This window comes from Rattus norvegicus, chromosome 3, assembly GCF_036323735.1.
Source record: "Rattus norvegicus strain BN/NHsdMcwi chromosome 3, GRCr8, whole genome shotgun sequence".
Classification (NCBI taxonomy): Eukaryota; Metazoa; Chordata; class Mammalia; order Rodentia; family Muridae; genus Rattus; species Rattus norvegicus.
The window spans coordinates 137,511,051-137,539,047 of record NC_086021.1 but is presented as its reverse complement, the minus strand read 5'-3'; the positions used below and the strand labels follow the sequence as shown (position 1 = coordinate 137,539,047).

At 44.5% G+C, this 27,997-nt stretch overlaps 1 pseudogene; it reads left to right on the top strand.

The window, feature by feature from the left end:
• On the top strand, positions 1-27,997 carry Rpl12-ps5 (ribosomal protein L12, pseudogene 5; annotated as a pseudogene).

The window sequence follows — 27,997 nt, the reverse complement described above, 5'->3', positions numbered from 1 at the left end:
ATGGACCTTGTGCAGCAGACACCTGCTCAGGAGTGCACCTCCCCAGACAGCCGGTTGAGGTTTGAGTCTCCTAATCTGGTCCTGCAGTGATTATGCTACCCGATAGCAAATCGTCATTCATGCTGGTCACATCCTCAATGCTGTTGACTGTAACTGCAGCAGGCAGACCATGGTGTACTCATTCACTGTACCCTGACTTAGGACCTCTTGCATTTATTTGCATGTTATTTGATTGGGTCTAGGAAAGGAAAATCAACAGATGCAGTTCCTAAATGGGCCCGACTGTCTTCTCTTTCATTTTATGGAGCGGGAGGTCCAGGAGCACCAGGCTCTGTCCTGCTCCGAGATCTATTCTTAAACCACAGCTGAGCTGGTTCACTTCTGCAGCCCCACAGGTCTTATCTGGGCAGGAGCTGGGGCTGGTCTGTGAACCTCACATCACCATGGGCTCACCTAGCGTAGGACTGAAGTGATGCCCCATCTGGATCCCCCACCCCCCCATTGCTCCATGCTGGGGGCTGCTCGGAAGCTAATAGCACCTCCATCCGGTCACGACTGCATTCCGCAGCCTCGGCAAAGATGTTTTTATAAAGCACTGATTGTTACACAAATGAATGAACAATGTGCACGGTCTAGTTAATCTTTCCAAAACAAGGTTCTTCTGTTCCTGTCTTGCTCAGAAATTCTCGATGGCTCCGTGTGAACTGGAGAGGAAAAGAAATGTGCTGTCATTCTGACAGCTAGTGCCTTTTACATCTTTTTTCAGAACCTGTGACTATACGAATAACACTTGCGTAAAAATTCTGCCAAACCTTGCTGATTTTTCTGAAACCCAGTCCTGGAGAGGTGAAGAGCTGAAGTATTTTACTTGCCTAAGTCAATTTACCAATTCTTCCCTCCTTCCTTTTCCAAAGCTGGCTAGAACGCCCTGATGTCCAGGGCCAGAACCAAATGTCACAGTCAGGAGAGGAATCTTAGAAATGATAGAGACCCCTTGGAGGGGTCTTGGTGGACATATCGAGCAGAAATCATCCATACCCAAGGTGAGTTAAGATTAGAATGAGCTTCCCAACCAAGCCGATTGATGGCAAGACCCTGCATGCACTTCCCAAATCTTTCCAGAAGAGGGCGGCAGTATCCCTGGTTCTGAGTGCCGGCAATCTTCGGCATATCTAAACAGGCAAGCCATGTATAGTGTGTCCCCGTGTGCTTGCAAATGTGTGGGAGAACTGAGCCTATGATCAAGTGCACATGAGGGAAACAGTGCTTGTCGTAGAATGTGTGTATACAACCTGTGGCGCACAGCTCAGGAGAGTTATACACCTCCCACCCCCACCCCCACCACAAATCATACCATACCTGGAATAAACCTAACCAAGGTGAGAGATCTCTACAGTGGAAGACTTTAGGTCTCTGAAGAAACAGATTGAGGATGACCCGTTAAGATGCAAAGACATCCTGTGCTCATGGATTAGTAGGATTAATATTGTGAAAATGGCTATTCTATCAAAACTTATTTGCACATTAAATGCAATCCCAATCAAAATCCCTATGTCATTCTTTGAAAAAACAGGAAAAAGAAATCCCGACATTCCAATGGAACCACAAAAGACCCCACATTGCCAAGGCGGTCTTCAGCTTTGCTGGGAGGACCAGTGCTGGAGGGATGGCCATTCTAGATTTATTAGAGAGCTACAGTAATAAAGTATGGCACTGGCAGAACAGAGACTTGTAGATCAATGGGACAAAACAGAAGACCCAACCCAAGTACATGTAAATACTGCCATCTGGTATTTGATAAGGATGGCAAAAAGCATAAGTGGAGAGGACATCTTCAACCGAGGACCTGGGACAACCAGATCTCCATACGTAAAAGACTGAAATTAGACACATGCCTATGACCCAGTACACAAATTAAGTCCAAATGGACAAAAGGCCTCACTGTGAAGCCTGAAACGTTAGAGGATTACACAGGCAGAACGTACATATGTATGGAAAAGGGCTTTCGGGCAGGATTCACTTGCCCAGAAATTAAGGCCAAGAACTAATAAACGGGGACGCTTAAAACTCAAAAGCTTCTGTATGGCTAAGGAAACAATCAACTGAAAGGAAAGGAAGACCACGGAATGGAAGAGAATGGCCGCCAAGCACACATCCAGCACCACGCGTCGTCTATACATTAATAATCAGAACGTATAAGAACTCGAAAAACAGTGTCAAACAAACGGCCCAATTGGGGGCTTGGGGATGGGAGTAGGGTGGGCTATGGATTTGAACAAAGTTTTTAAAAAACAAAAGGAAAATGCGTAAGAAATATCTCCAGAAAATGTTCATCATTCTTAGCAAGTGGGGGAATGCAAATTAAAACCACTTTGAGATTTCATCTCGCCTTAGAATGGCTAGATTTAAAAAAAAAAAAAAATCAGTAAAGAGTAAATGCAGGGGCTGGGGATTTAGCTCAGTGGTAGAGCGCTTGCCTAGGAAGCACAAGGCCCTGGGTTCGGTCCCCAGCTCCGAAAAAAAGAACAAAAAAAAAAAAAAAAAGAGTAAATGCAGGCAAGGGTGCTGAGAGGAAGGAAACCCCATTCACGATGGCGAGGCAGCCGAGTGCTGCAGCCATGCTGGGAATCAGTGTGGAGAAGTCTCAAAGAGCTGAAAGGAAAGTCTACCATAAGACCCAGCTGTGCCACTCCTCTGACACCCTACTCCACAGACACTGGCTCGACCATCGTCGCTCCACTCACAACAGCCAGGAAAGGAAAACAATCTGCATGTCCTTCAGAAGATGAGTGAGTGACGAGAATGCAGTCCATGCACACTACGGAGTATTATATTATTCAGTACAGAGATGAAATCATGACATTTCTGGTCAATGGTCAGGACGAGAACAAACCCTACTAAGGGCAGAAACGAAGACCCAGGAAGACAAATGCCACACATTCCCTTTTTTTTTTTTTTTTTTTTTTTTTGGTTCTTTTTTTTGGAGCTGGGGACCGAACCCAGGGCCTTGCACTTGCTAGGCAAGCGCTTTACCACTGAGCCAAATCCCCAGCCCCCACATTCCCTCTTATACATGGATCCTACCTCCAAATCTTTGGATGTGAGTATATAATCTGGAGGAAGCACAAACACCAGAAAAGTAAAAAGAGACCATGAGGTAGGGGAGCTCTAGAGAAGGGAAGAGAAGGATACAGGTGAGAGGGGATGGAAAAGTGGGAGGAGTGCTTTAAACGGGGAGGAGGGAGGACAATACAGAGGAAGGGAGGGGGAGATAACACTCAGGATATTTGAAAACCTAAGGAATCATATTATATTATACCTAAATATAATTATCTACCTAAAGTAAATGTAAGTGTATGCGTGTACACACTCCCCCCACACACACACACACCGGCACGCACGCATGCACGCACGCACGCACGCGGACAGAAACAAATGAATTTTACTGGCAAACAGGCTGGCAAGTTGGAAGGTGAAGGACTTCCGAGCAAATTCCTTCCTGCTAGGGGCCTGAAGATACAAAAATCACATGGCATTTCTAAAGGGTAGGTGATAGGGGCTGTTGCCAAGCAACAGGCCTCAGCTCAGGCCCTGTCTCAAGGTCAACCACCCACTCTCTAGCCTATTTCTGGGGTGTGGAATTGTCAAAGGCATCCTGGATTTGTTACTTGCATTAAGGTTGATTGGGGAGGGGTGAGCTCTTAGGCCTCTATAAATCACCACACCCCTGCAAAAGCAGATTCATTAAAGGCTAAAATAAATACTCACACTGTATCATCAGCTTTGGCACCCAGAGAAGAGCTGGGGGGATCCCCAAAACACAGAGCAAGTCTGGTTTGGGTACTGGAGGGCCCCGATTTATCTCCTAATTCCTATCTCACTGGAGAGGGGGCAGATGGTTCAAAAGAGGTCAAACTCGAGGCCCAGGCTCATACAGCAAGTAGAGGCCAGAGCTCGGATTCTGTTGCCCAAGCACAAAGAGTACAGGAATCCTTTATGCACCTTTTGCAGGTGGAGTCTTGCGTGTCACAGAAGCTTCGCAGGGACCTGCAAGAAGTGAATGGGGATGAACCCACAAATGAGACTCTAATGTCCTTCGTCTGCTAACGGTCATTTTATTTGGGTCTCACAGCCAGGATAAGATGGGCCAGAGTTCCTGACCTTTCCCCAACCCCATGCTCCCTCTGCCCTTGTGGGAGGGAATGGGAAGTAACAATAGGTTATCTGTGAATGCTGGCTTCCCAGTAGGGACTATCAGCAGCCAGGGTGAATGACTCCCTTTAAGGGCAACATGAAGATTTTTCTCTCAGCTCAGATGCATGATGATGATGAGCCACTCTTCACTGCCAGGCTCCCCACCAACTAGAACGGCAATGTCGGGGCCAAGTCTGTGTTGTTGACAGCAGTTCCCCACCCCCACCTTTGACACTCATCAGGCGTTCAGCAAGAGGAAGGCAGGAAGCTTCGTGACCTATGTAATAGGAGCATAGATCACTTTTAGCTAACCAATACCCATCTTCTTTCTATTAATCAAGGTTCTCTAGAGGAATAAAACCAATAGGATGAATAAATCTAATAAATTATACATGTGACACACACACATACACAATCTACTAATGAGCTTATGTTAAAATAGGAGCTACAGTTGTTTCACACCTGCAAGGTTAAGAACTGAGTAGCTGGGGCTGGAGAGATGGCTCAGCGGTTAAGAGCACTGACTGCTCTTCCAGAGGTCCTGAGTTCGATTCCAGCAACCACATGGTGGCTCACAACCATCTGTAATGGAATCTGATGGCCCCTTCTGGTGTGTCTTAAGAGAGCAATAGTGTACTCACATACATTAAATACAAATACATATACATATACATTTACAAATACATATACATATAGTCCTTCCATCCTTGAGGCTGGGTGCCTTGGAAGTTGGAACAGTCCCAGAGTGGTGTATCACACTCCAGAGGCCAACCACCCTCTCAGTCACAAGGCAAGGTCCCTCAGCAGTGCCACGCACGCAGCCTGAGAGCACTGGTTCTGAAGTCAGCAGAGTAGGAACAACAGCAGCCACAGAGCAAATTGACTTCTCAGCAGTGGGGCAAGCCAGGCAGGCAAGAGGAAAGGTCAGACTGAGAAAAGGTGCAATAATTCTCCTTCTGCTACACCATTTCTCATCTGGGCCTCGACCAGGCGACATCCACATTCATGGTGGGCCTCCCACATAAATCAAGGTGCAATCAGTTGAGCCTTCTTATTCAGGAGCTTTGAATTTGTGGCAGTGTAGGCCCTAACATCAACCAACGCGTTTCTCTCCCTAAAAGTGCACAGACAAATTCACATCAACCGTGTTTGGCATGTCGGCGGCTGGAATCTTGCAGCTCTCCTTCCTACTGCAGATTTTAACCGCAAAATGTGCTTAGAATTAAAGCGCGGCAGCACTTGGTGAGAGCTTTCTGAGTACGAAGTGCCCCTCGGGGTTCCACGCCTGCATCTCACGGTTTAACCTTCACAGTCCAGTCAGTAAGGAAGGAAACTGCAGCCACTGGTGGAGAGCAGGCAAAGGACTTGCTAACCGCTGGCGAGAGGGGGGGGGGGGGGGGGGTCCTGAACTGTGATGAGCTTTGTCATCAGTCTGGGATGTCTCCTCCTCAGGTCCGCCATCACACTCATGACCAACGCTGGATGGGTGACTTGTAGCCACATCAGACTAACTCCTGGGTGAAAATATGCCAGGACTGAAGACCTGGGGAGAGAGGCTAATTTCCTAGGTCAGACCCTGACAATCTGGTAACTACTTCTCTGATTCTAAACCCGCCTCCACAGCCTTCCTGGGGTCTCCAGAAATCTCCCCAAAACTCCCCCTTTGACCCATAAATCCATGTAGGTAAAAGAATGAGAGACAATGTATCACTAACTGTTTCTGTGGAACTAAAGGGCCCCAAGCCTTAGTGAGTTAAAACATCAAATAATTTCCAACAACTTAGGGCTCTGCTGAGAAGCTCTGGTCCAGACCAAATCCCCTGAGACCAGCTAGTCTAAGACGGCCATTGTTTATCCATCCAGCACAACTGGGACGGCTTACCTGTGTCACGGCCTCTATCGCTCCCACAGGCTAACTCAGACTCTAGCACCACAGTCTGAAGAGCGTTCATTGCTTTCTAAGTCTCCGGCACATTAAGTTCAACATTGTCACCATTGGTCAAGCAGGTCGCAAATCAATGACCAGGTCAGAGGGAGAAAATACCACCAACGGGTTCGACGGCAAACATGATGACCGGGGACGGTTTACAGGGCTTGGGTTGGGTTTCCAGCACCCACAGGGTAGCTCAACCATGCCACTCCAGTTCTAGGGGATCTGACGCCCTCTGCTGACTGATGCGGGCACTGCATGCTTATGGCACACATGCATACATGGCAGCAAAGCACAGGACAAAGATAATTAAGTCTTGAAGAAGAGGAACATGAGAGGAGGTGCTCACCATTTACCGCCCGCGAGGACTCAGAGTAGTTGTGATGAGCAGACAGGGAAAGCCAGAGGCACAGCACAGTGGCTGGAACTCGGAGTCGGAAGAGGGAGTCCACTGTTCAGGACTCGGTTTAGTTTTCCTCCGTAGGACATAATCTCTCATGCCATAAGGAAGATGTAACACTAAAACGCTTGTTGTGTAAAATAAGTTAGTCTCCTTTCCGACTGCCACCTTTGGGTAATTGCCTTTGTGAGCAGAAAAATAAGATGAACCCGAAAGCGTTTTCCAGAGTCCAGAAAGGTTGCCTTCCTTTATTTAAAAAAAAGGAAAAATCAATTATGTGTTCGCACTTGAGAGAAAAACACTTCATAGGGCATTTTACATTCTAAATGGAATTCAGCTCCAGGCTGCAATGTACCTGGAAACCTGTTTGTGTAGAAGACAGATGGAAATCTCTGTTACCTCTGCTTCACCCACTGAAGTTTCAGCAGCGGCTATCTCAGTAATGAACTGCTTTGTTTAGATCTGGAAGGATCTGTAAATCACCTTCCCCTCTCCACTTCCAACCCTGTCCCTCCCCCTCTACACACACACCCAGGAAAGGACTGAAGCTCTTTCCCTCTTAGCTCTGCCCCACCAGAGACCCGAGCTCAATCTTGGTCCTTCTGCTCCCTTGCTCTGCACAGCTGGCTAATGACTCCTCGGCTCTTGGCCTTGGCTTTTCTCCTTTTCTGCAGGAATAGTAATGGTGTTCCACGGAATTGGGTGACACATCACCCTAAGGGGCAGCTGCACAGGACAGAGCTTTACCTGAAGGCAAGGGCAGGGGGCTGCCAAGGGGAACACGTCTATCCACCTCTGGCTTCAGCCTGCCCATAGTCTCTGCTGCTGGGCAGCCAAGCATGGCAGTTCCCATGGACAGGCGACGAGAAGCCAACTAGAAAGGAGTGGAAGGAGCTGAGGTATCCTCGGGTGAATGAGTGGAGATGTGGGCACATTTGCCTGAGTCACTGTTGTGTGACGGACTTCTGGGGAGTTGAGACACACAAGTCTACTCACCCCAGACAGGGAGTTCGTGACAGGCCAAAGTACATATGCCACCAGCGTCTGGCCTGGTGAACCTATGAGTTTTATTGGTGTTATTTACAGGACTGGATATGGCTCAAAGGCAGCTGTATCCCAAAGCCCACCCCAGCACGTCAGACACAGCTCACCAGGCTGGGAACCTAGAGACAAGGCTCAACAGACAGAGGGGCAGACCTCCCTTCCAGGTGGCCTCTTCTAGGTAGGCAGCTTGGCTGATCTGATTCTTTCAGGAGACTGGGTTTCTCTCGGAGTCTTCTTTGTATCTTGGTTCATCTGACAGTGACTCTCCACGGTTTTCACAGTTTACTCTGGGAGGACGGAAAGGCCTGGTTTCAGGGACTTCCTGGACTTCCTTTGAGTTGCTTACTTTGTGTCTAGAGGCGCCTTCCAGCAGGATCTGATGGACGACAGAGCAGGTGGACAAATACTATGGAGGTTCTGCTGGCCCCGCCCCGGGCAGAGGAAGCAGTGTGGGCTAAAGCCATTTTCACAAGGGCAGTGCATTCAGGAAGAAGGATCGAGAGGCTATGGGGAGGAGAGGGAGCCCTGGCTGGCCACAGCCTCTCTGGTTATGACAGAACCAGGCTGAGACAGCAACCCTCAGGCAACAACTATTCCTCCAGCTTAAAACGAGGACAGAGATGCACCATCTTTGTTGTTGTTTGGATTGTTTTGTTTTGTTTTGTTTTGTTTTCTGGGGTGTCGTGGTCTGCAGTGCGAGGACATGATCCGGGACGGTATTGCTGACCCCACTCCATTTGTACAGACATCCTGCCAGCCAAGCTGCTTGGCTCTACCCTTATACGGACCAGATACTCCATACTTCTTCCCTGCCATCTTGGCCAGAGAGGAGCCAGGATGCTGGTGCTGGCCCCTCAGCCCCTCTCCAGCCTCTTCCTCGAACTCCTGCCTCAAATTGACTTCATTTCCTCTCCTTGCTTTCTCTGCTAAGAATCCCTCTGGCCTCAGGCACACCCAGACCTTCCTCTCAGGACCTGTGAACTTCCTATGTCTAGGCTCATCCTGCCCTAGGTAAACTCCTCCAACGCCACCTCTACAGAGAAGCCATCCTGACCCCATCCTCTTTTCCCTATGTCCTTGACTTCTCTGTCTTAGAGTTTTGCTGCCTGAGGGTCGCTTTTGCCCCCCTGCACTAGATTCTAAGTGTCAACAGAGTAGAAACCTGAGGGATGAATTTTGAGACCCCAGCAACTGCCCTGTGGATGTAACAACGGCCCTTGCTGTTGACCTTGAGGGGAAGCAAGGCTTTCTCATCACTCTGGGAGGTCAGTTTGATTTGAGGGTAGGCAGAGGATGACTGACTGGGTCTCTGTGGGTAAAGGAAGCCTAAGGTGCTGGGTAGTGCACCTCAGGCTGTGAGCAGTGCAGGAAAATGCCACCAAGCAGGTAAGCAGTCTCCCACAGTAGCATTTTAGAGCCCTAAGCATGCGCAGGCAGGTGACTAAGTGAGAGCTGCCCAGGGCACCGAGGCACCCAGTTACAGCATCAGATGCACACCACAGCCCAATCTATTCCCATGCCCTAACCCTCCATCCATGAAGGCTCCTTTCAGAGCCAGTAGGCCTGCTGAATGGGTGCTGAACCCTGTCAGTGCAATTAGGAAGCAGAAAGCTGAAGGGTTGATAGCCCAGTATGTGGCTTGGAGAAGTTTCTCTGGGCAAACACAGAATAAAGGATCTGCCTGCCCCTTTCACCCCTGCCCAGTGCCAGGTTATGTAATGTGTTGATGCTGCAAGTGGCATCTACCCAGCCCTCTGCAAGCTGTGCCTACACCCCAGGAAATGAGTCTCAGGATGACCCAGATAGCTGGATGCTTCAGCGGGGGAGACATGTGGCATCAGAGAACAGATGGGAAGGAAGGTCAGCATAGCGCTGCCCAACACGCATAAGCATACACACACATTCATGCACACGTGTACACTGGGTTCACACACACACACACACACACACACACACACACACACACACACACACACACACGATACATATACACCACCGTCCAGATAAAGGCACAAACCCACCTTGGGAATCATTCACACCTAGTAGTTTCTATTATGTTTTATTAAGCGCGGTTAAAAAGCAGAAAGACAGATGGAAATGAGGTATTGGAGGTACTGAGTGAGGGCGACAGATAGACACGTGACACATCCCGGTGGATGTTTATCGGCGCTCCAAAGGAAAACAGCCCGCGGAGAAGCTGAGAAGGCGCAGGCTGGAAGAAACCAGGGAAGGGGCCAAGGGAACATTTCAGAAGCATAAATAAGGCACAGCAGCCCCAAGGCAATAGTGTACAACCTCAAAGTTTTAGGAAAACTGGTGAGGTTTGGACAGCGTGAGAGGGAGGGGTGGGGGAAGGGTAGGATGCAACCGTGGACAAAGAACCTCGCTTTCTTGGTCAGGGCTTTTGCCTCAGGAAGAGAGACGCGCAGCATCAGAGAGCAGATGAGAGAGCAAGGGTGGTCCTGGGCAGGGGCGCAGAGCGATGGATGCATTTCAGCTACAGGTCGAGCTGGGGAGTCCTGCACCTCTTGAAACCATACTGCAGAGCCACTGGGCATGCGCAGCTTGCCTATGAATTACTACTGAATACGCACCTCATCCATGTACCTCAACCAGACCTTGTAGACCATCTAGAAAGGATGAGAGGAAGGGAAAGCCCGTATGAGGAAAGACAGAGGAAAGCTCATAAAGGATAAGCTCCTGATATCCCTGGTCCAGGCCCCATACACCGGCAGGCTGGGAGGCTGACAGATTCCGAGTATGGGTCTTGGGTACTGCCTGCTACCCAGAGGTCAGAGCCTTACATGGAGCCTCCAAGCTGAAAAAGCTCTGGGCGGCCAACCATCCATTTTGGTCCACTTCCAACTTTTCATCTGTATTTTCACAATGGCAGGAAAGGTAGAGGAATCCCACAATGCAGACCCCTTCACTCCTCACCCAGGCCCCTAGATGGAGCACGTGGCAACATACGTGTTCTCTTTTGCTCTCTTCTCCCTTGGCAGATGGGTAGGTGGGATATATCTATACTACACGTATGTATTTCACACGAAAATGCACCATGTATCCAACTAAACAAGGGGCACTCCTCCATACAACAATACCAAATACTGGGGGCTGTCAAAATGGCAACCTTGTCACAAACTATAAAGGCAAGCCTGAGTCTTAACAGCTTTCACTTTTATTCTTTTTCAATCTAGGATTGATTTTACTGTTCCCATCAAGGAAGAGCCTCTTCATCTGGCTAAGTCCCTCTTGTTTCAACTCTAATGACCCCACTGGCCTGCCCTTTCCGACCTTCTTTCATGACACTGACATTTTTCAAGAGAGACAACCCAGTTGTCTAGTCGAATGTCTCTCAAATTGGGCACAACTCACTGTTTCCACATGATTAGATTCTGGCTAAACGCTATGGGTAATACTCTCAGAGAGGTGGGGCTGTGTCCTACCCACTGTTACGTAAGGGGTTCCTCCTATCATTGGTGATATGAACTGTGCTCATTTGATTAAAATGCTTCCGTTATGAAGGTAATCCCTTTTGTAAATAATAATTCATCTGTGCGATGGATTATATTTGAGACGTGAATATGCTGTTCCATCACAAATTTTCACAAAGTGACTGTAATAGCTGTTGATACTTTGCTTGAATTAATTATTTTGCATTAGTGGCTGCAAAATGAAGATTTTCCGAATTCTGCTATTTTTTTCAATATACTTGTATGCAGCTTTCCCCATTACCCTTCCCTCTCCTCCTCTCGTTCTGTAGGAATACCACGTACTTATGCGGGTTTTTAAAGTCATTATTCAGTGCTTTAAAATATATCACTATGGTCCTTTTTATGTTTGCTTTATTACAAATTTTGCTGGGGGAATGAGTCCTTTTAAGCAAATCTAATACCTTTTTCCTTTTTGTTCTGAAACAACTTTGTTGAGGCATCGTTGACATACTAAACTGCACATCTTTGAAGTGTGTGACTTAATAGATTTTCACATGTTTGTATTCGAAGCCATCACTGTACACAAGATGAGGAACATATCCACCACCCTTATAGTCTACTTTCTAGCCCTTCATTTCCCAGAAGCAACCCCTGGCCTGCCTTCAGGTATTGTGTATTTGTCTGCATTGTTCAGGGTTGTATAGAATAATGGAGCTGCAATTCTTTTGACTCGAGTTCCTTTTGTTCAGCATAATTGTGTCAAGGATATTCTGTTACTGTGTGCACCAAATAGGTTTCGTTCTGCTCTGTTTTTTCCGTTTTGTCATGAGTAGACCCTCCACGGTGTGGATGCTTCACCGTGCAATTATCCAGGTGCTGATCTGCTGACCGCAATTGGGCCTGGTTAGGGTAGGGACTGCTATGGGTAGGGACTGCTATGGATATTGTGTAGACCTCTGTATGGATACAAACTGTCTTTTAGTTTGGAGAAAACATGGAATGGATGACTGCACTGACTTCTAACAATTGAGAAAACCATGGGCACATCATTTCCCACCTGTACCAGCAGGCATAAGACTTATAGTTCTCTGCCCTTCCCAGCATTGGTAAGCTTTAGTTTTTCCCCAGTCTATTAGATGTGTACTACTATCTTCTTGAGGCTTGTCTCAGTTACTTTCCTGTTGCTGTGGTAAAAGTAAGGCTTTCTTGTCACTCACAAATCAAAGCCACAGTCCATCATGGAGGAAGGCAAGGTGGCAGGAACTTGAAGCAACAGGTCACATGTGACCACTGTCAGGAGGAAGTAAGCAATGATTTTCTTCTTTATACACATTCTAGGACCCAATCCCAGGGAATGGTTCTGCTTTTGTTTAGAGTGGGTCCTTCCATCTAGATAAACTTAATCAAAATGAACCCACACAAGAGGCTGCAAGTTTGTTTCCTAGATGATTCCAGCTGCTGTTAAACTGACAACCAACACTAACCACCACAGGATGCTGTAGAACTGAAACTGAAACATTCCATCCTGCAGGGAAACTCCTAAGGCAGGAAGGTAAGCCATCAAAAGTACTTCAGGAAGTCCCTGAAACTGACCAGATTTGCTAGGCTCCTTCCTGCCAGAGTAAACAATAAAAGCTGAGAACTCCTCTCAGATAAGCCAAGATTCAAAAAGGACTGTTAGACCAGACCAGACCAGTTTTCCTGGTAGATGCACAAGTCAGCTGACCTGCCTAGAAGAGGTTTAGACCAATGAAGTCACCTGGCACAGACACTCTAACCTGTTGAGCTGCCTGCAGGCTGTGCAGTGTGCTTTAGGTTCCATGCTGGGGGAACTCATGCCTTTCATGAGTCTTTGAGTCGTTTCTGTGCATTTATGTAACTTCTCACCTATATTCTTGTAAGTAACACCAGTAAAACTCATTGGTTTACTAAGTTGGACTTCTATGGTATCTGTACTTTGGTCTGTTGTGGGTTCTCTACTTATGGTGATTAGATGTATGTGCTGTGTATCCCCAGGAAAAGTTTTGTCAAAGGATACCCAAGAACCTCTGTGGTTATAAAGAAGAGCTAACTTAGATATTTTTGTTTGTTTAATAAGTTTTTAGAAAAACCTCGTCCATCAGCACAAGATCTACATTACTTCTGCCTCTCCTCTCCAGTTCCTCTTGTATCCCTCCCAAATTCATGGTCTCTTCTTTAGTTCTTATCTTTAACAATTGCATACGCATATACATAGGTAACACATACATGTATATATGAAATTTGAGTCGCTTTAGTGTGCTCATATGTACAGCTTATCCCTGGAGGAATCAGATTATCCCTCTCGCTCAGCGGATACTACCCCACCTATTGCTCTTCACCTAGGGGTGGGACCACATGGGAGTCTCACATTGGCATGACACCTGGTGATGTCATTACCACCCTAATAATGATTAGTCAAACATAATGTTGAGGTTTCGTGGATGCAACTTCCCTGTCACAGATAGAAGACACTATTTCACAAAAGATGTACCTCTGACTCTTACAATCTCCCCAACCTCTCTTCCATGAATTTCCTTGAGCCTTAGTGTAAGTGCTATATTAGGGATGTATCAGTTTGGCCAGGGCATCTCACAATCCCCTATTATCTGCACTTGATCAATCGTGGATCTCTGTAATAAATAGTCTCCATCTGTTGCAGTGGAGGGGGTGCTTCTGTGAGAAAGAAAGAGGGTTACATTTCTCTGAGGTACAAGGATAAGTAATTAGAATGCAGTTAGAGGTTACCTGGTTTGGGAAAAATGACAATAGAGGGTTCTCTAAGGTCTGTGATCTAAGCCACCTTGGGAAGTTGGTTAGTGTCGTGGTTTGAATGAGAATGGCCGCTGTGGGCTCATATGTTTAAATACTTGGTCCCCGGTAATCATAAACCCTTTGACATCAGACAAGTATTACAAGAATAGTTGATAAAAAAATGTTTGGGAAGGATTAGGAGGTATGGTCTTGTTAGCGGATGTGTATCACAGGGGTGGGGGTTTGAGGGTACCAAGTTTGGGAGCCAAACTTGGCAGTGTCATCCACATGGTTCCGGCTTTCCTGAAGGAGACATGAGTAAAAGGGTTGTAGAATCTTCCTCCATGGTTAAGCAGCACCACTGAGGCCAGGCACCTAGCAGGGGAGTCCCTGAATGGAGCCCCTAAGAGGCTGTTGCATGAAACTGTAAAATTGAAGCCTGGATTATGTTTGATCCCCCAAGATGTTAGAGGTGCCAGAGCCATGGGACATCTGCCAAGGATTGCTGCATGGTGGAACCAGCCCAAGAGAGACAAGTATATCTGAGGTGGCAAAGCTGGAGGGCAAAGGCATCTAAGCCCTTTGACATCAGACATGGAGCCAAAGTAATGGAGTTCGACATGCTGGGTTTCAGCCTTATTTTGGTTCAGTATATCCTCACAGTGCCACTATGCATCCCTTTAAAGTGGTAATGTATATTCTCTGACACTGTATGCTAGAAGCCTGTAATTTGTCTTTTGATTTTACGGGGATTTCGATTAAGAGAACGCCTTGAGTCTTAGCGTGACTCAAGGTCTTTTGTGACTGTGAAAGACCATGGGGACTTTTGAAGTTCCCATATGGGCACAAGCCTACAGGGACAGGGTAGTAGAATGTGGTGATTTGAGTGTGGCTCCCAGAGGCTGATGTGTTTGAATACTTGGTCTCTGGTCTGAGGAGAACTAGAGATGGCCTGTATACATGTACACATGCATATATGAAAGATATATGTCACTGGGGTTGGGCTCTAAGGTTTCAAGACTTGTGTGATTATCAGTGCTTTCTCTCTCTGCCTGGTGGTTGTTGATCAAGATGTGAGCACTTCGCTATCACTTCCTTTGCTTTGTGGACTCTAAGTCTCTGAAACAATAAACCACGTTAAACATTCTCTCTTATTAAGTGCTTTGGCCCCAGCAATAGGAAAGTTAGTGTCTTAGTCAGGGTTTCTATTCCTGCACAAAACATCATGACCAAGAAGCAAGTTGGGGAGGAAAGGGTTTATTCAGCTTACACCTCCACATTGCTGTTCATCACCAAAGGAAGTCAGGACTGGAACTCAAGCAGGAACGTGGAGTCAGGAGCTGATGTAGGGGCCATGGAAGGATGTTACTTACTGGCTTGCTTCCTCTGACTTGCTCAGCTTGCTCTCTTATAGAACCCAAGACTACCAGCCCAGGCTGGGTCCTTCCCCCTTGATCACTAGTTGAGAAAATGCTTTACAGCCGGATCTCATGGAGGTGTTTCCTCGAGGGATGCTCCTTTTTCTGTGATAACTCCAGCTTGTGTCAGGTTGACACACAAAACCAGCCAGTACATTAAGGTAGGGCTACAATACCAGGCATAAGTGCCATTCCTATTGAGAGGACTTTAATTATAACTAAACAGCTCTGGTTACCTGAACGATAAAAGTGCCACAATTGCACAAGTGTGGCTGTCTTGCCAATCCAGTCAGGGTTATGGTTCATAGGCTGGGTGGGAGAAACTACCTGTTTCTCCTCTTCCTTGGCAGCTTGCACAACATCTTCTGAAACTATGAGAGCCAGTCCTCAGGGTGGAAGCATTCAGGTGAGTTCCAGATTCCTCAAAGTCCCATATCCTAAGTATGGTGTCTCCAGCAATAGGCAAATTCTTATCTTCATGTTCTGGGAGGCAACCAAGGACAGTGGCAACAGTCTACACGTGTCTCATGAAGTCCGCTGGCAAACAAGGGAGGTTTCCACTGCCTGACAGTAGGGGTTTGTACATCTATGAGTTTTGGAGGGAGAATTACTATCCCAAGAGGCATAACTTGATTTATGTATGTATATATGACTTACATATGTAATTTAACTGAATATAAAGTAATATATTTCCCTATGGTTTCTTTGATCATCCTTGGTGTTATATAGTCATTTATTCACTTTACATTCTGATTGCACTCCCAGTCTTACTCTTACAAATACCTCCCCCGTTATCCCCCTCCCTTCTCCTCAGAAAAGAGAAGCCCCTCCCCCTTGGGTACCACCTGACCTGGAACATCCAGTCACAGTAGGACTAAGTGCTTCCTCTCCCACTGAAGCTCAGGTTTTCCCTTCCTTTCCTCTTCCCTCTCGTTCCTCCTATCAACCCCCTTACAGCACTCTGTGTGCTACTCTCCTGTCCTCAGCTCCTTCTGCTCCACCCCATCCAGTCCCTTCCAGTCCCTTTCTATTTTCCTGGTTCCTATGGTTACTCCAAGATATATATACATCTAAAGATTTGGAGGTAGGATCCAAAAGTAAGACGGGACATGCAGCATTTGTCTGGATCGCCTCCCTCAGTAGAATACATTCTATTCTATACATTTGCCCATAGATTTCTTTCATTCCTTCCTTCCTTCCTTCATTTATTCATTCATCTATGGCACGGGTGAATAGTATTCGGTTGTGTTTACATACCATTTTCCTTATCCATTCACTGGGCGAAGGATATTCAGGTTGTGCTGACTTCCTAGTGCTGTGACAGCCCAGCAGTGGGTACGGCTGAGCACGTATCTGTGAAGTAGAAGTCAGGTCCTTGGCCTTACGCCAGGAAGTGGCATAGCTGGGTTGGGTGGCTCATTTATTTTTAGCTTTTTGAGAATTTCTCCACACTTCTTATTTCCAGAGTGGCTGCAGCAGCTTGCAATCCCACGGCTAGCGAACGAGGGCTTCCCTTTCCCCAGTATCCTTGCCAACATTCGGTCTAAGTTGTTTTTCATATCTTAAAGTGTTTCAGATTTGCATTTCCCTAATTGCTAAGAATGATGAAAACTTTTGGAAATATTTCTTAGCACATGAATCATACGCACCGGCGATTAACCCTGAGTTGCCAGTAACGCAGTTGTCACATTTAGAAAGAAACCAAAGCACCTCTCCCCCTCGGACCCGTTTAACGAAGCGTGAGTCTAGGACAGACTTCCTCACTTTGCGCTCCCTGTGTCTTCCGTCCGCTGTCTATTGCAAAAGTCTGAATCTGCTGCTGCCTGAAGAGAGTTTTGCGAATCTGTTTGTCCCTATGTCTGTCCCTATGTGTCTGTCTGTCTCTGACAAAGGCCTTTGCTCTGTATTTATTAAACAGCATAGAAAGCTGTTAATAGGGGAGGAATGGGAGAGTTTATAGAAATCTCTAACAGAGTTGTACAATGGCTCCTTCTGATTCTCTCTGACCCAGATAACAAATACTATTGTTTATCAGCCAATATCCATAAATGGTTGTTGTCAACCTCAATGGTAGATGTTACAAGTTGCTCTCAACTTTGACGCTTCCAGCATATGATGCCCACGTATTATCTGGATCAAGGGCACGAGGGAGTGCATAGTTTAAGATTACAGCTAGGCATTAGCTTAGTTTGTAAAAGTTGACCACATGGGAAATCCACAGCAAGTAAGGCTGACTGTTAAACTATTCTCTTAGAGGAAGGTTAAACAAAGTTTGAGAATTCAGTAGGATAGCAGTCTTAGGTTTTAAGTAACCTCATGATGTATCATTAACCTTGGCTATGAGATCCAGTAAAAGTTTTTAGAATGTAAGAGATGTTTTCATAATACTGTATCACCACAGCCATTTTTATTTCTTCTTTTGAAAACTCTTTGTTCAAATCCACAGCCCGTCTCCTCATTGGGTCATTTGCTTTCTTTGCCCAGTTTCTGAGTTCCTTCTATATTCTGGATATTAATTCCCTATAGTTATATGGCTGCTCAAGATTCTTTCCCACCATGTGGACTTCCTCTTCACTCAGTTAACTGTTTCCTTAGATGTACAGACGCTTTCTAGTTTTATGAGGTGCCATCTGTCAACTGTTGGCTTTAATTCCAGGGCAAACAGAGCTCTATTCATAAAGGCCTTTCCTACACACATATCTTGTAGGTGCTGCCTGTGTTTTCTGTCTCTCAACTGAGGTCTGAACCCATTCAGAGTTGATTTTGTACAAGGTGACAGATTCGGGTCTGATTCCATTCTTCTTTGGGTAGACAGACATCGTCTCCAGCAGGATTGGTTGGGGATGCTGCCTTTTCTCCACCGTATGCTTTTTGCCATCCTTATCAAGTACCAGATGGCGGTATTTACATGTGCTCGGGTTGGGTCTTCTGTTTTGTCCCATTGATCTACAAGTCTCTGTTCTGCCAGTGCCATGCTGGTTTTATTACTGTAGCTCTGGATTACTGTAGCACTGCTCAAGCCTGCTTTGGCAACGTGGGGTCTTTTGTGGTTCCATATGAATTTGGGGATTTTGTTTTTCTGTTTGTGCAAAGAATGACATGGATTTTTCTGTGGGATTGCATTTAATCTACAAATGGCTTTTGGTAATATGGTCATTTTCATAATATTAATTCTACCAATCCATGAGTATGGGGGGTCTTTCCATCTTCTAATGCTATCCTCAGTCTCTTTCTTCAGAGATAGGATATTTTCCTTACAGAGAGCTTTTGCCTTCTTGGTTAGGCTTATTCTAGATGTTTTACTACTTTTCCAGGATATGGTATGTGGAACACATCTGTGACCTTGTTCTCGTCATGTTTATCGTTGGTTTATCATGAAAGACTACTGATTTTTGAAAGTTGATTTTGTATCCTGCCACCTTATTGAAATGGTTGATCATTTCTGGTGGTATCTTTGAGATCTTTAATATACATTATCATATCTGCAAAAAAAGTGATAATGGCTTCACATTTCCTTCTCTGGTCTCACTGTTCCCAGAACTGTACTGAAAAGGAGTGGAGGTGGTGGGCAGCCCTGTCTTGTTCCTGATTTTAAGGGGATTGATTTAGGCTTTTCCCCATTTAGGATATTGGCTGTGGGTTCGTTAGTCTTCATTGTGCTAAGGTATGCTCCCTCTAGCCTTACTCTCCTCAAGACTTTTATCTGGAAATCTTGTGGCATTTTGTCAAAGGCCTTTTAAGTATCTATTGAAATAAATGCTAAGTCTAAAAATCATGTGATTTTTAAAAAACTTTAAACCAGTTTACATGGCTTATTTTAAATAATTGTTAACTTATATAAGTTGAACCATCATCTCTGCATATCCAGGATAAAGTCAACTTGATCATGGTGAATGATTTCTGTGATATATACCTGTATTTTACTAAGAATTTTTGCATCTGTGTTCATTGGCAATATTGTTCTGTAATATCTGTGTGTGCACACTTAACCTGATTTTTATTAGAATGAAAATGGCTTTGTAAAATGTGGTTTAAAATGCTCTTTCTGTTCTTTTTCTCTTTTTTTTAATAACTTAATAGTTTTTAGCTGCAGATAGTTTTCAAGAGCCTGGTAGAACTCTACTGGGAATTCATCTGGACTTGGGCTTTTGGTTTTTTTCATTCAGAAGGCTTTTTAATACTGTTTCAATTTTCTTCTTTTTTATCATTTTACTTAGGATGTTGATCTCTTTTTAACTTAACTTGGGTAGTTTGGATGCCTCAGTAAACTTCTAGAAATTTGTCCATTTCTTTTAAATTTTCCTTTTTACATTTTAATTTAATTCAATCTTATATGCATGGATACTTTACATGTCTCTATGTTTCTGCACCATATATCCAAGTGCACATAGTGTGCACGAAGGAAGATGAGGGCATTGGCTCTCCTAGCACTGGAGGCACAGATGGTTGCAAGCTTCCATATGGGTGTTGGGCATCACACTTGGGCCCTCTGGAAGAGCAAGCAGTATTCTTCTGAGTCATTTCCAGCCCCTAGATTGCATATACAGTCAAGTTTGGAACCAAGGTTAGCCATCACAAGCTGTCAGAACTTGTGTGTGTTTTTTAAACTTGAATTTTTTTTTTATGAACTTTATGATTTTTTCTTTTAAGTTCTGAGGCCTGTGTTTTCCTGGGTAATTCTCACTGGACACCATTTCCACAGGACTGATGGATTTGGGGTAGGGATGAGGGTCCTATTGTCTTGGCCTCTCATGTTTGTGTTTTTATGATGAGACATGGACATGTGAACTTCTTTTCTTGGTTGTGTGTCTGATGAGAGGTTCTAGGTTGCCTTTGTAGGGTGGGGGTTTGATTGTGTTTTTATTGTTGAAGCCTGGTTTATTTCAGATCATGTATGAGAGCTTGGTGGGTCAGTCCTCTAGGGAGACAGTGTTGCTTTTGGGTTGGAGGAATGGGGGTGATTCCAATTCATGGTTAACAAGAAACAGGTGAATGGAAGTAATGGCTGGCTCTCCAAGTGCTCTCCAAGTTTTGCCTAGTAGTGTAAGGATGGTGTGGGTGGACCAGGGTCTTGGATACTCATGTGTCCAGCATACAGGCCACATGGCTGAGGCTAGACCTGAGGGGTTGGTTGGTATGATCATTCAAGTTTCCAGGGACTCACCAGATCATATAGGCACACAAGTGAGTTTTGCTAGCTTGGAAGTTGAGTGTAGTGCAGTTTGGTAGTGTCCAGAGGACTCACCATACTAGACCAGCAATAGTATGTGCTATCTGGGCTAAGCCTGGAGTTGGATGTGGCGCGAATGGTCTAGGGTTTAGTGGATTTAGCAGGCTGGACTAAGTTTCTTAGCACTTGGCAATGGTGCAAGCAGAACTCACTAGATTGGGCTGGTACAGACAAGATGTGTGAACTGGGCCAGGTTTCAGGATTGGGAGGACACAGGTGGACTAGGATCAGGTAGATTCACCAGACTCGATTAGAGCAAAGGATTTGTGATGTGGGATAGGCCTGGATATGATAGGCAGGATAAATTTGAGTGAATTCAGTGGATTGGACAAGGCATAGAGGGTCAGGTAGACTTACACGGCTGGGCCAGAGCACAGAATGTGGAAACAGGAGTAGGACTGGAGATTGAATATGGTCTAGATAAGTCTTTTCTTTCTTCTTCACTCCTACCTAACCTAATCTTTTTGTGGCTTTTTAATATTTTTTTTGCTGTGTTTTGAAGTCAAATCTGCATTTGTATGTGTGTGATAGGGTTTTTCTGTGTGAATTAGGGTGGTTTTGAACCCACAATGTAGCCCACACTGACCTTGAACTTGTAGCAATTCTCACGTTTCAGCCTTCCTCGTGCTGGAATTTCATTCATGCACCACAACTATTATTAGTAGCCTTTATTCTAGTAAACCAGTGGAATATCTAACATCATAGACCAGCTAGCTGCCCTCTTCCAATATCTACTCTCCTTTAATAACTGTGTTCATAATAAACACAGTTATTATGAACTTTGCTTCCCAGCATTCTTGGCAGTGCACATATATAGTCATGTGACTAATTTTTAGCCAATCCACGTAGAAAGAAGTGCGTTGTCTGTTTTAGAAGGTTAGGAAAGCAGAGGGAGTAGGCTATTTCCCCTCCCCTTTCTTTTTTTTTTTTTTCTTCTTTTTTCTTTTTTTTGGAGCTGGGGACCAAACCCAGGGCCTTACGCTTGCTAGGCGAGCGCTCTACCACTGAGCTAAATCCCCAACCCCTCCCCTCCCCTTTCTTTATGCTGCTGTTGGGATGAGGATGAAGTGTGTGAGGCTCCAGCATCCATTCTGCACTGGGAGGGACCTTAGAGACTGGAACTCATGGACTGAAGACAAGAAGATAAAACTTTGCTGACTTGATACATTCAATATGAGCCCTGTATTGCCCCTTGTTGTATGTGTGAAAGAAGACAGATTCTGTCTTGTTTCAATAGCTGTTTGGGACTCTCCCATTTGTGCAGCAGTGACGAATCCACACACACACACACATATACGAATCACCCTCATTTGTATATGAGGAAACTGGGTTCTTGAAAAGTAGAGCAGCTTGGTACCCATGGGGTTTCATAGTAGATCCAGTGTGCTGAACCACTAAGTGGCAGGTGCCTCCAAGCCAAGGATAACGGGATGTGTTGGTGTTCGGTAAACACTACATGACAGCGCCAGGCTCTGCCAGTGTGGAGCCAGGAATGTGTGGGCTTGGTGCCACACTTGATATGCTGTCTGGAGCTACCACTCTGTGTTCTTACCCACATTCAAATTGTCTGGTCCGTGCTCCCAAAGCATTCGGGCAAGAGACCTAGACTGTTTATTAAATTCCCAATATTTCTGTTTGCCCTCAGGGAACCAGAAGAATGAGTAGAGGAAATTACTGAAGGTTTTGCAAGAATGATGTGATTATAGTCTCATGGGAAACAGGATGGGGCGGCTAAAGTCGCCTGGAAGGAAATCGGGTTCTTAAAGGTGTAGAAATTATCTTGTTCAGCATCTCCCAATATGAACTCCAAAGCATTTCTCTCATGAAACTAGTGTGAGGAGATGTTAGGAGGTGCTGTTCAATGTGAGACCAGTGATCTGAGAAGCTTGAGGAAGAGCACTTGGTACAAGACTTCTCAGAAGTCCCAGAAGGGAAATAAAAACAAACAGCCTCTTTAATATATCTGAACTTAGAACCTTTTTATTTGAAGAGTGTCTTATAGGGTGTCTGTTGGTTTAAGAAACAAAACTAGGAAAATAAGGGGTCCCTAGACCATGAACACCAAATGTTGACTTTCTCCCAAGCTCCAGGCACTGACAAATAGGAGTCTTCAGATACAGAGAAACTGACCTAAACTTCTGCCTTCCACTCTGCTCCTAACACCCAGAGGCAAGGTGTTCCTAGACCCCGAGACTTCCAACACCTACTCACTCCCAGTACCAACAGATAAGAAGCCCCAGACTCAGCCTCCGAGCCACCCTTCCATTCAACTAAGTCCAGATGTGCAAGTTCCAGTGCAGAAACAAAACAACATAGAAATCCAAGTCTCCTCCAGAAAGTACTAATCCATAATAACGAACCCCAGGGAGAATGACCTGGAAAAACATCCAGACAAAAGATTCAAACAAGCTCAAAAAAGACAGGAATATACTCCGAGAAAGAAAAGAGAGAAATAAAATAAAGAAGTTAATACAAGAAATGAAAATGGGAATCAACAGAAGGAAAAACTAATGAAAAGCCAATTCTGTTTTCGTGTGGAAAACAGAATCAGAGCTGGAAGACAAGGCAGAGAAATTGGTTCACACCACAAAGGTCAATGATAAATTCTTTAAAATATGAATGGAGGAGTTGGGGATTTAGCTCAGTGGTAGAGCGCTTGCCTAGCAAGCGCAAGGCCCTGGGTTGGGTCCCCAGCTCCAAAAAAAAAGAAAAGAAAAAAATATGAATGGAATATGGGAATGTTCCAGGACACCACTAAAAAGACCAAATTATGGGCATAGATGCAAAAGAATAATATTGGGCCAAAGGCGTATAATATATTTTGACAATGTCATAGAAGAAAAATGTCCACACCTAGAGAAAGAAAGGTATAAGAAGTCTACAGAACATTAACTAGACAGGGACAGAAAATAAATTCCCCGTGACACAGTTAGAACATCAGAAACACAGAGTAAGGGAAGGGTATTGAAAGCTGCAGGTTACTAATAAAGGAAGGCCTGATGGAATAACAACTGATAATTTTACAGAAACTGAAAGCCAGTGCATGCCTGAAAAGATTTTAACTTGTGAAAGACCATAGCGGTCAACCCAGACGATTCTACCCAGCAAAACAATCAAGTAAAATTGAAGGAGAAACAGAAACCTTCCATGGTAAGAACAGAATAAAGGAACTAATGAAACCAACTCTACAGAGGATGCTGGAAAGAATGCTTCAACCGAAGAGAAGGACAGACACACCCAAGAGGTCATAGAGAATAAGTCAATAAACAACACTATGACAGGGGATCAAAAGAGATCTAAAGGGCATCACAAAATCAAGAGACTGTCAGACACTTTAACAAAAACCCTGAATATTAATGATTTTAAATCCCCCCAAGAAAAAGAGAGCCTAGCAGATTGGATTAGAAAACAGAATCCAAGGCTGGAGAGATGGTTCAGAAGTTAAGAGCAATAGCTGCTCTTCCAGAGAATCTGAGTTTGATTCCCAGCACCCATACAGTGGCTCACAACCATCTTTTACTAGATCCAAGGGACAGGACACCCTGTCCTGGCCTCTTTGGGCACCAACACATGCTTCACAAACATCACATTAAATTAAACTTAAAAATAAAAGAGACAACCCATCTTTCTGATGCCTCCAAGAAAAACACTTCACCATCAATGACTAACACCACCTTAGGGTAAAAGATGGGAGAAATAGTCCAAGTAGATGTAATGTCTGACAAGACACCCTTCAAACCAAAACTAGTCAGGAGAGATAAAATGGGGCATTTCATACTCATGGAAGCAACAAGACACTATGGGGATATTATAGTTCTAAACATACACACAATAAACACATGTGCACCCAATCACACAAAAGAAATACGGTAAGGTATAAAAATACTAATCCACTGTGTTGGCTTAATCCCAGCGCAGTGAGAGTCGGAGAATTTAAAGCCACACCATCACCAATAGACAGGACACCTGGATCAAAACTGAACAGAAAATCTTTGGCAGAAGTGAAACCACAAGGCAAATGGACCTAGCAGACATCTAGAGAACACCCCACCGAAACCGTAAAGAATACACATTCTCTTCAGGAGCATAGGAAACTTTCTTCAAAACTGATCACGTATTATGACACAAAATAAGTCTGAACAAAGAAAACTGAAATAATGTTCTGCATTCTCACAGTGGAATAAAGCTAAATATAAACAGCAATAGAAACTACAGAAAGGGGCTGGAGAGATGGCTCAGTGGTTTAGAGCACTGACTGCTCTTCCAGAGGTCCTGAGTTCAAATCCCAGAAACCACATGGTGACTCACAACCATCTGTAATGAGATCTGATGCCCTCTTCTGGTCTGTCTGAAGACAGGGACTATATATATATATATATGTATATATGTATATATGTGTGTGTGTGTGTGTGTGTACACACATACACATTAAGTAAATAAAACTTAAAAAAAACTACAGAAAATAGTTTAAACTACTGGAAATTAAATAACATACCACCAAATAATAATAATTGGATCACTAAAGATACCAGGAAAGATAAAAATATTCCTGGAGTTGAATGAAATGACAACACAAATACTAAAATCTGTGAGGCACAATGAAAGCTGCTGGCAGAGCATTAAGCCTGTACGTGGAAAAATTTGAGAAATTTCAAATTAATAATTTAATGATGCACCTAACGACCGTAGGAAAACAAGAACCAATCAAATCCCCAAAGAGTAATGGGGAGAGCTAATCAAATATGGGCTGAAATTTGTTGAAAAAATCAACAAAGAAATGATACAAAAAATCAAAGAAATTTAGAACTGGTTCTTTGAAAAGATAATTTTTTTAGACAAGTTAACCAAAAGAAAGAGAAAACGTATTAGAAACTAAAGGGGTGCTCTTCAGAATACCATGAGGACGTATTTTCTAAACCTCGTGGGTGGTTACTTCTGTCTCACGATTTGTGAACAAGCCATCTTTTCCTCAGTGTAGTTTTGACGTCTCTGTTAAAGATCGGGTAGGTGCAATTACATGGAGTTCTATCTGGTTCCTCTCTTCCATTACTTTGACGTATGTGTGCATTTGTGCTGGTACCGTGCTGTTCTGATTTCTATGGCTCTGTAGTATATGAAATCAGGTATGGTGTACCTACAGCCATGTTCTTTTTATGCCACCATATATATAAAATTTAAGACTATTTTTCCTGTGTCTATGAAGCAAGATCTTGGTATTTTAGCTGGAATTGCACTGAGTCTGTAGGTTTGGTAAGGTGGCTCTCTTCACAATACTGATTTTTCCAATGCAGAAGCATGGAAGGTGTTTCCATCTTGCGGTCTCTTCCTCAGCATCTTCCTCTGGCAACTGAACAAGTCTGTCATTTCCTCATTAGGTTCGCTCCCAGGGTTTTCACTTTATTTTGTGGCCATAACCTGCTACGGTGCTTAGGGGATTAACTCTAAAAGTGTCCTTCTGGTGGAGTCTCCAGGGTCTCGGGAAGAGAATCGGGCCATCTACAAATAGCAGTCCTGACTTCTTTTCTAGTTGTATCCTTTCCATCTCTTTCTACCTAAGACTCCAGGCACTAAGTTGGAAAGGAATAGAGAGAACGGGAGCCCTGATCTTAGTGAGAACGCTTTGGGGTTTTGTGTTTAACTGATGTGTATATAGCCTTTTTAAAAAGTGTTCCCCCAAAAGAGTTGGTGATGACATCGCCAAGGCTACTGGTGACTGGAAAGGTCTCAGGATTTCAGTGAAACTGACCATCCAGAATAGACAGGCCCAGATTGAGGTGGTGCCTTCTGCCTCTCCCTGATCATCAAAGCCCTCAACCAAGAGGCAGGAAGAAGCAGAAAAGCATTAAACACAGTGGAAACATCACTTTTGATGAGATTGTTAAAATGATGAGACACCGGTCTTTGGCCAGAGAACTTTCTGGAACTATCAAAGAGATCCTGGGTTCTGCACAGTCTGTAGGCTGCAATGTGGATGGCCGCCACCTCATGACATCATAGATGACATCAACAGTGGTGCAGTGGAGTGCCCAGCTAGTTAAGAAACAACTAGAAAATATTTCAATAAAAGACTCTCTGATAAAAAAGGCTCAGCAGTTAAGAGCACTGACTGCTCTTCCAGAGGTCCTGAGTTCAAATCCCAGCAACCACATGGCAGCTCACAACCATCTGTAATGAGGTCTGATACCCTCTGCTGGTGTGTCTGAAGACAGCTACAGTGTAGTTATATATAATAAATATGTAAATCTTTTTTTAAAAATGTTTAGTTACTGACCTCTGCATCCCTAGCCTCCCTGAGACCTTTTCATGATGGAAAATTTAGATTTTGTCAAAGACTTTTTCTGCATCTCATGAGACGATCATGTTTTTCTGCCTTTTAATCCAGTAATGTGCTGATGGCTAGTTTTCATGGCTTTATCTATGTTAACCCTTCGCTGAATCTCTGTGAAGCTTGACCATGGGAGATGAACTTTTTTTGTATGAGCTTAAATTAGGTTTGCCAGTCTTTTACTGAGTGTTTTGTTATGTTGACCAAGAGATTTGTAATTTTCCTTTTCTTTCTTTTTTTCCTTTATCAGGTTTGGTATCCGAGTGTATACTGGCTTGATAATGAGAGTTTGGAAGCCTTCGTTTTTCATTTCATGGAATAGTTAGAATAGTGACGGCGCTAGTTCTCTGAAGTGCTGGTAGAATTCTGCAGTGACTCCATCTGGTCCTACTGTTTTGTTTGTTTTTGAGACTATTATGGCTTCAGTCTCATTGCTGGATGTGGATCTATTCCTCTCATCTCGGTTTCATTTTGTGTGCATGCTTCTAGTAATTCATCCATTTATTTTAGATTTTCCAATTCCATAAAATAAAGGTGTGGTTTGAATAAAAAAAATGCCAACCATAGGCTCAAGTACTTGAACACCTGACCCTCAGCTCACGGTGGGGCCCTCTGAGGGCGTGAGGGAAGGAGAAGAACGGTTATGCCCTTGTTGAAGGCAGCTTGTTACTGGGGACAGACTTTGAGAGCTTACAGCCACGCCCCTCTTCCAGTCCGACCTCCATGAGGCCCGATGCCCTGAACCTGCTGACAGGAAAGCAGGGGCAGCTTCCAATTCCAGGCACAGGTAAGGTCTTTCTGAATAGAACCCTGATACCCGAGGAAAGAAGATTGGCAACGGACAAATGAGCTTTCATGGAAGTAAAAGCTCTGTACAGCAAAGGAAGGAGCCAATCAAGTGAGGAGGCAGCCCACAGGAGAAGGCAGAACGTCTTTGCCAGACATGCATGTAACCGAAGGTCACCATCTAGAACATACAAAGCACGCACAAAATAAACACTAAGAAAAATAAAAAATTAAAAAAGAAAATCTACTTAAAAACTGGGCTACGAATGGAACAGAATGTCCTCAGAATTCCTCAATAAATGCTTAACAGCATAGCCATCAGGAAAATGCAAATCAAAACTATGTTAAAGGACTGGAGAGATGGCTCTGACTGCTCTTCCAGAGGTCCTGAGTTCAAATCCCACACGGTGGCTCACAACCATCGGTAATGAGATTTGATGCCCTCTTCTGGTGTGTCTGAAGAC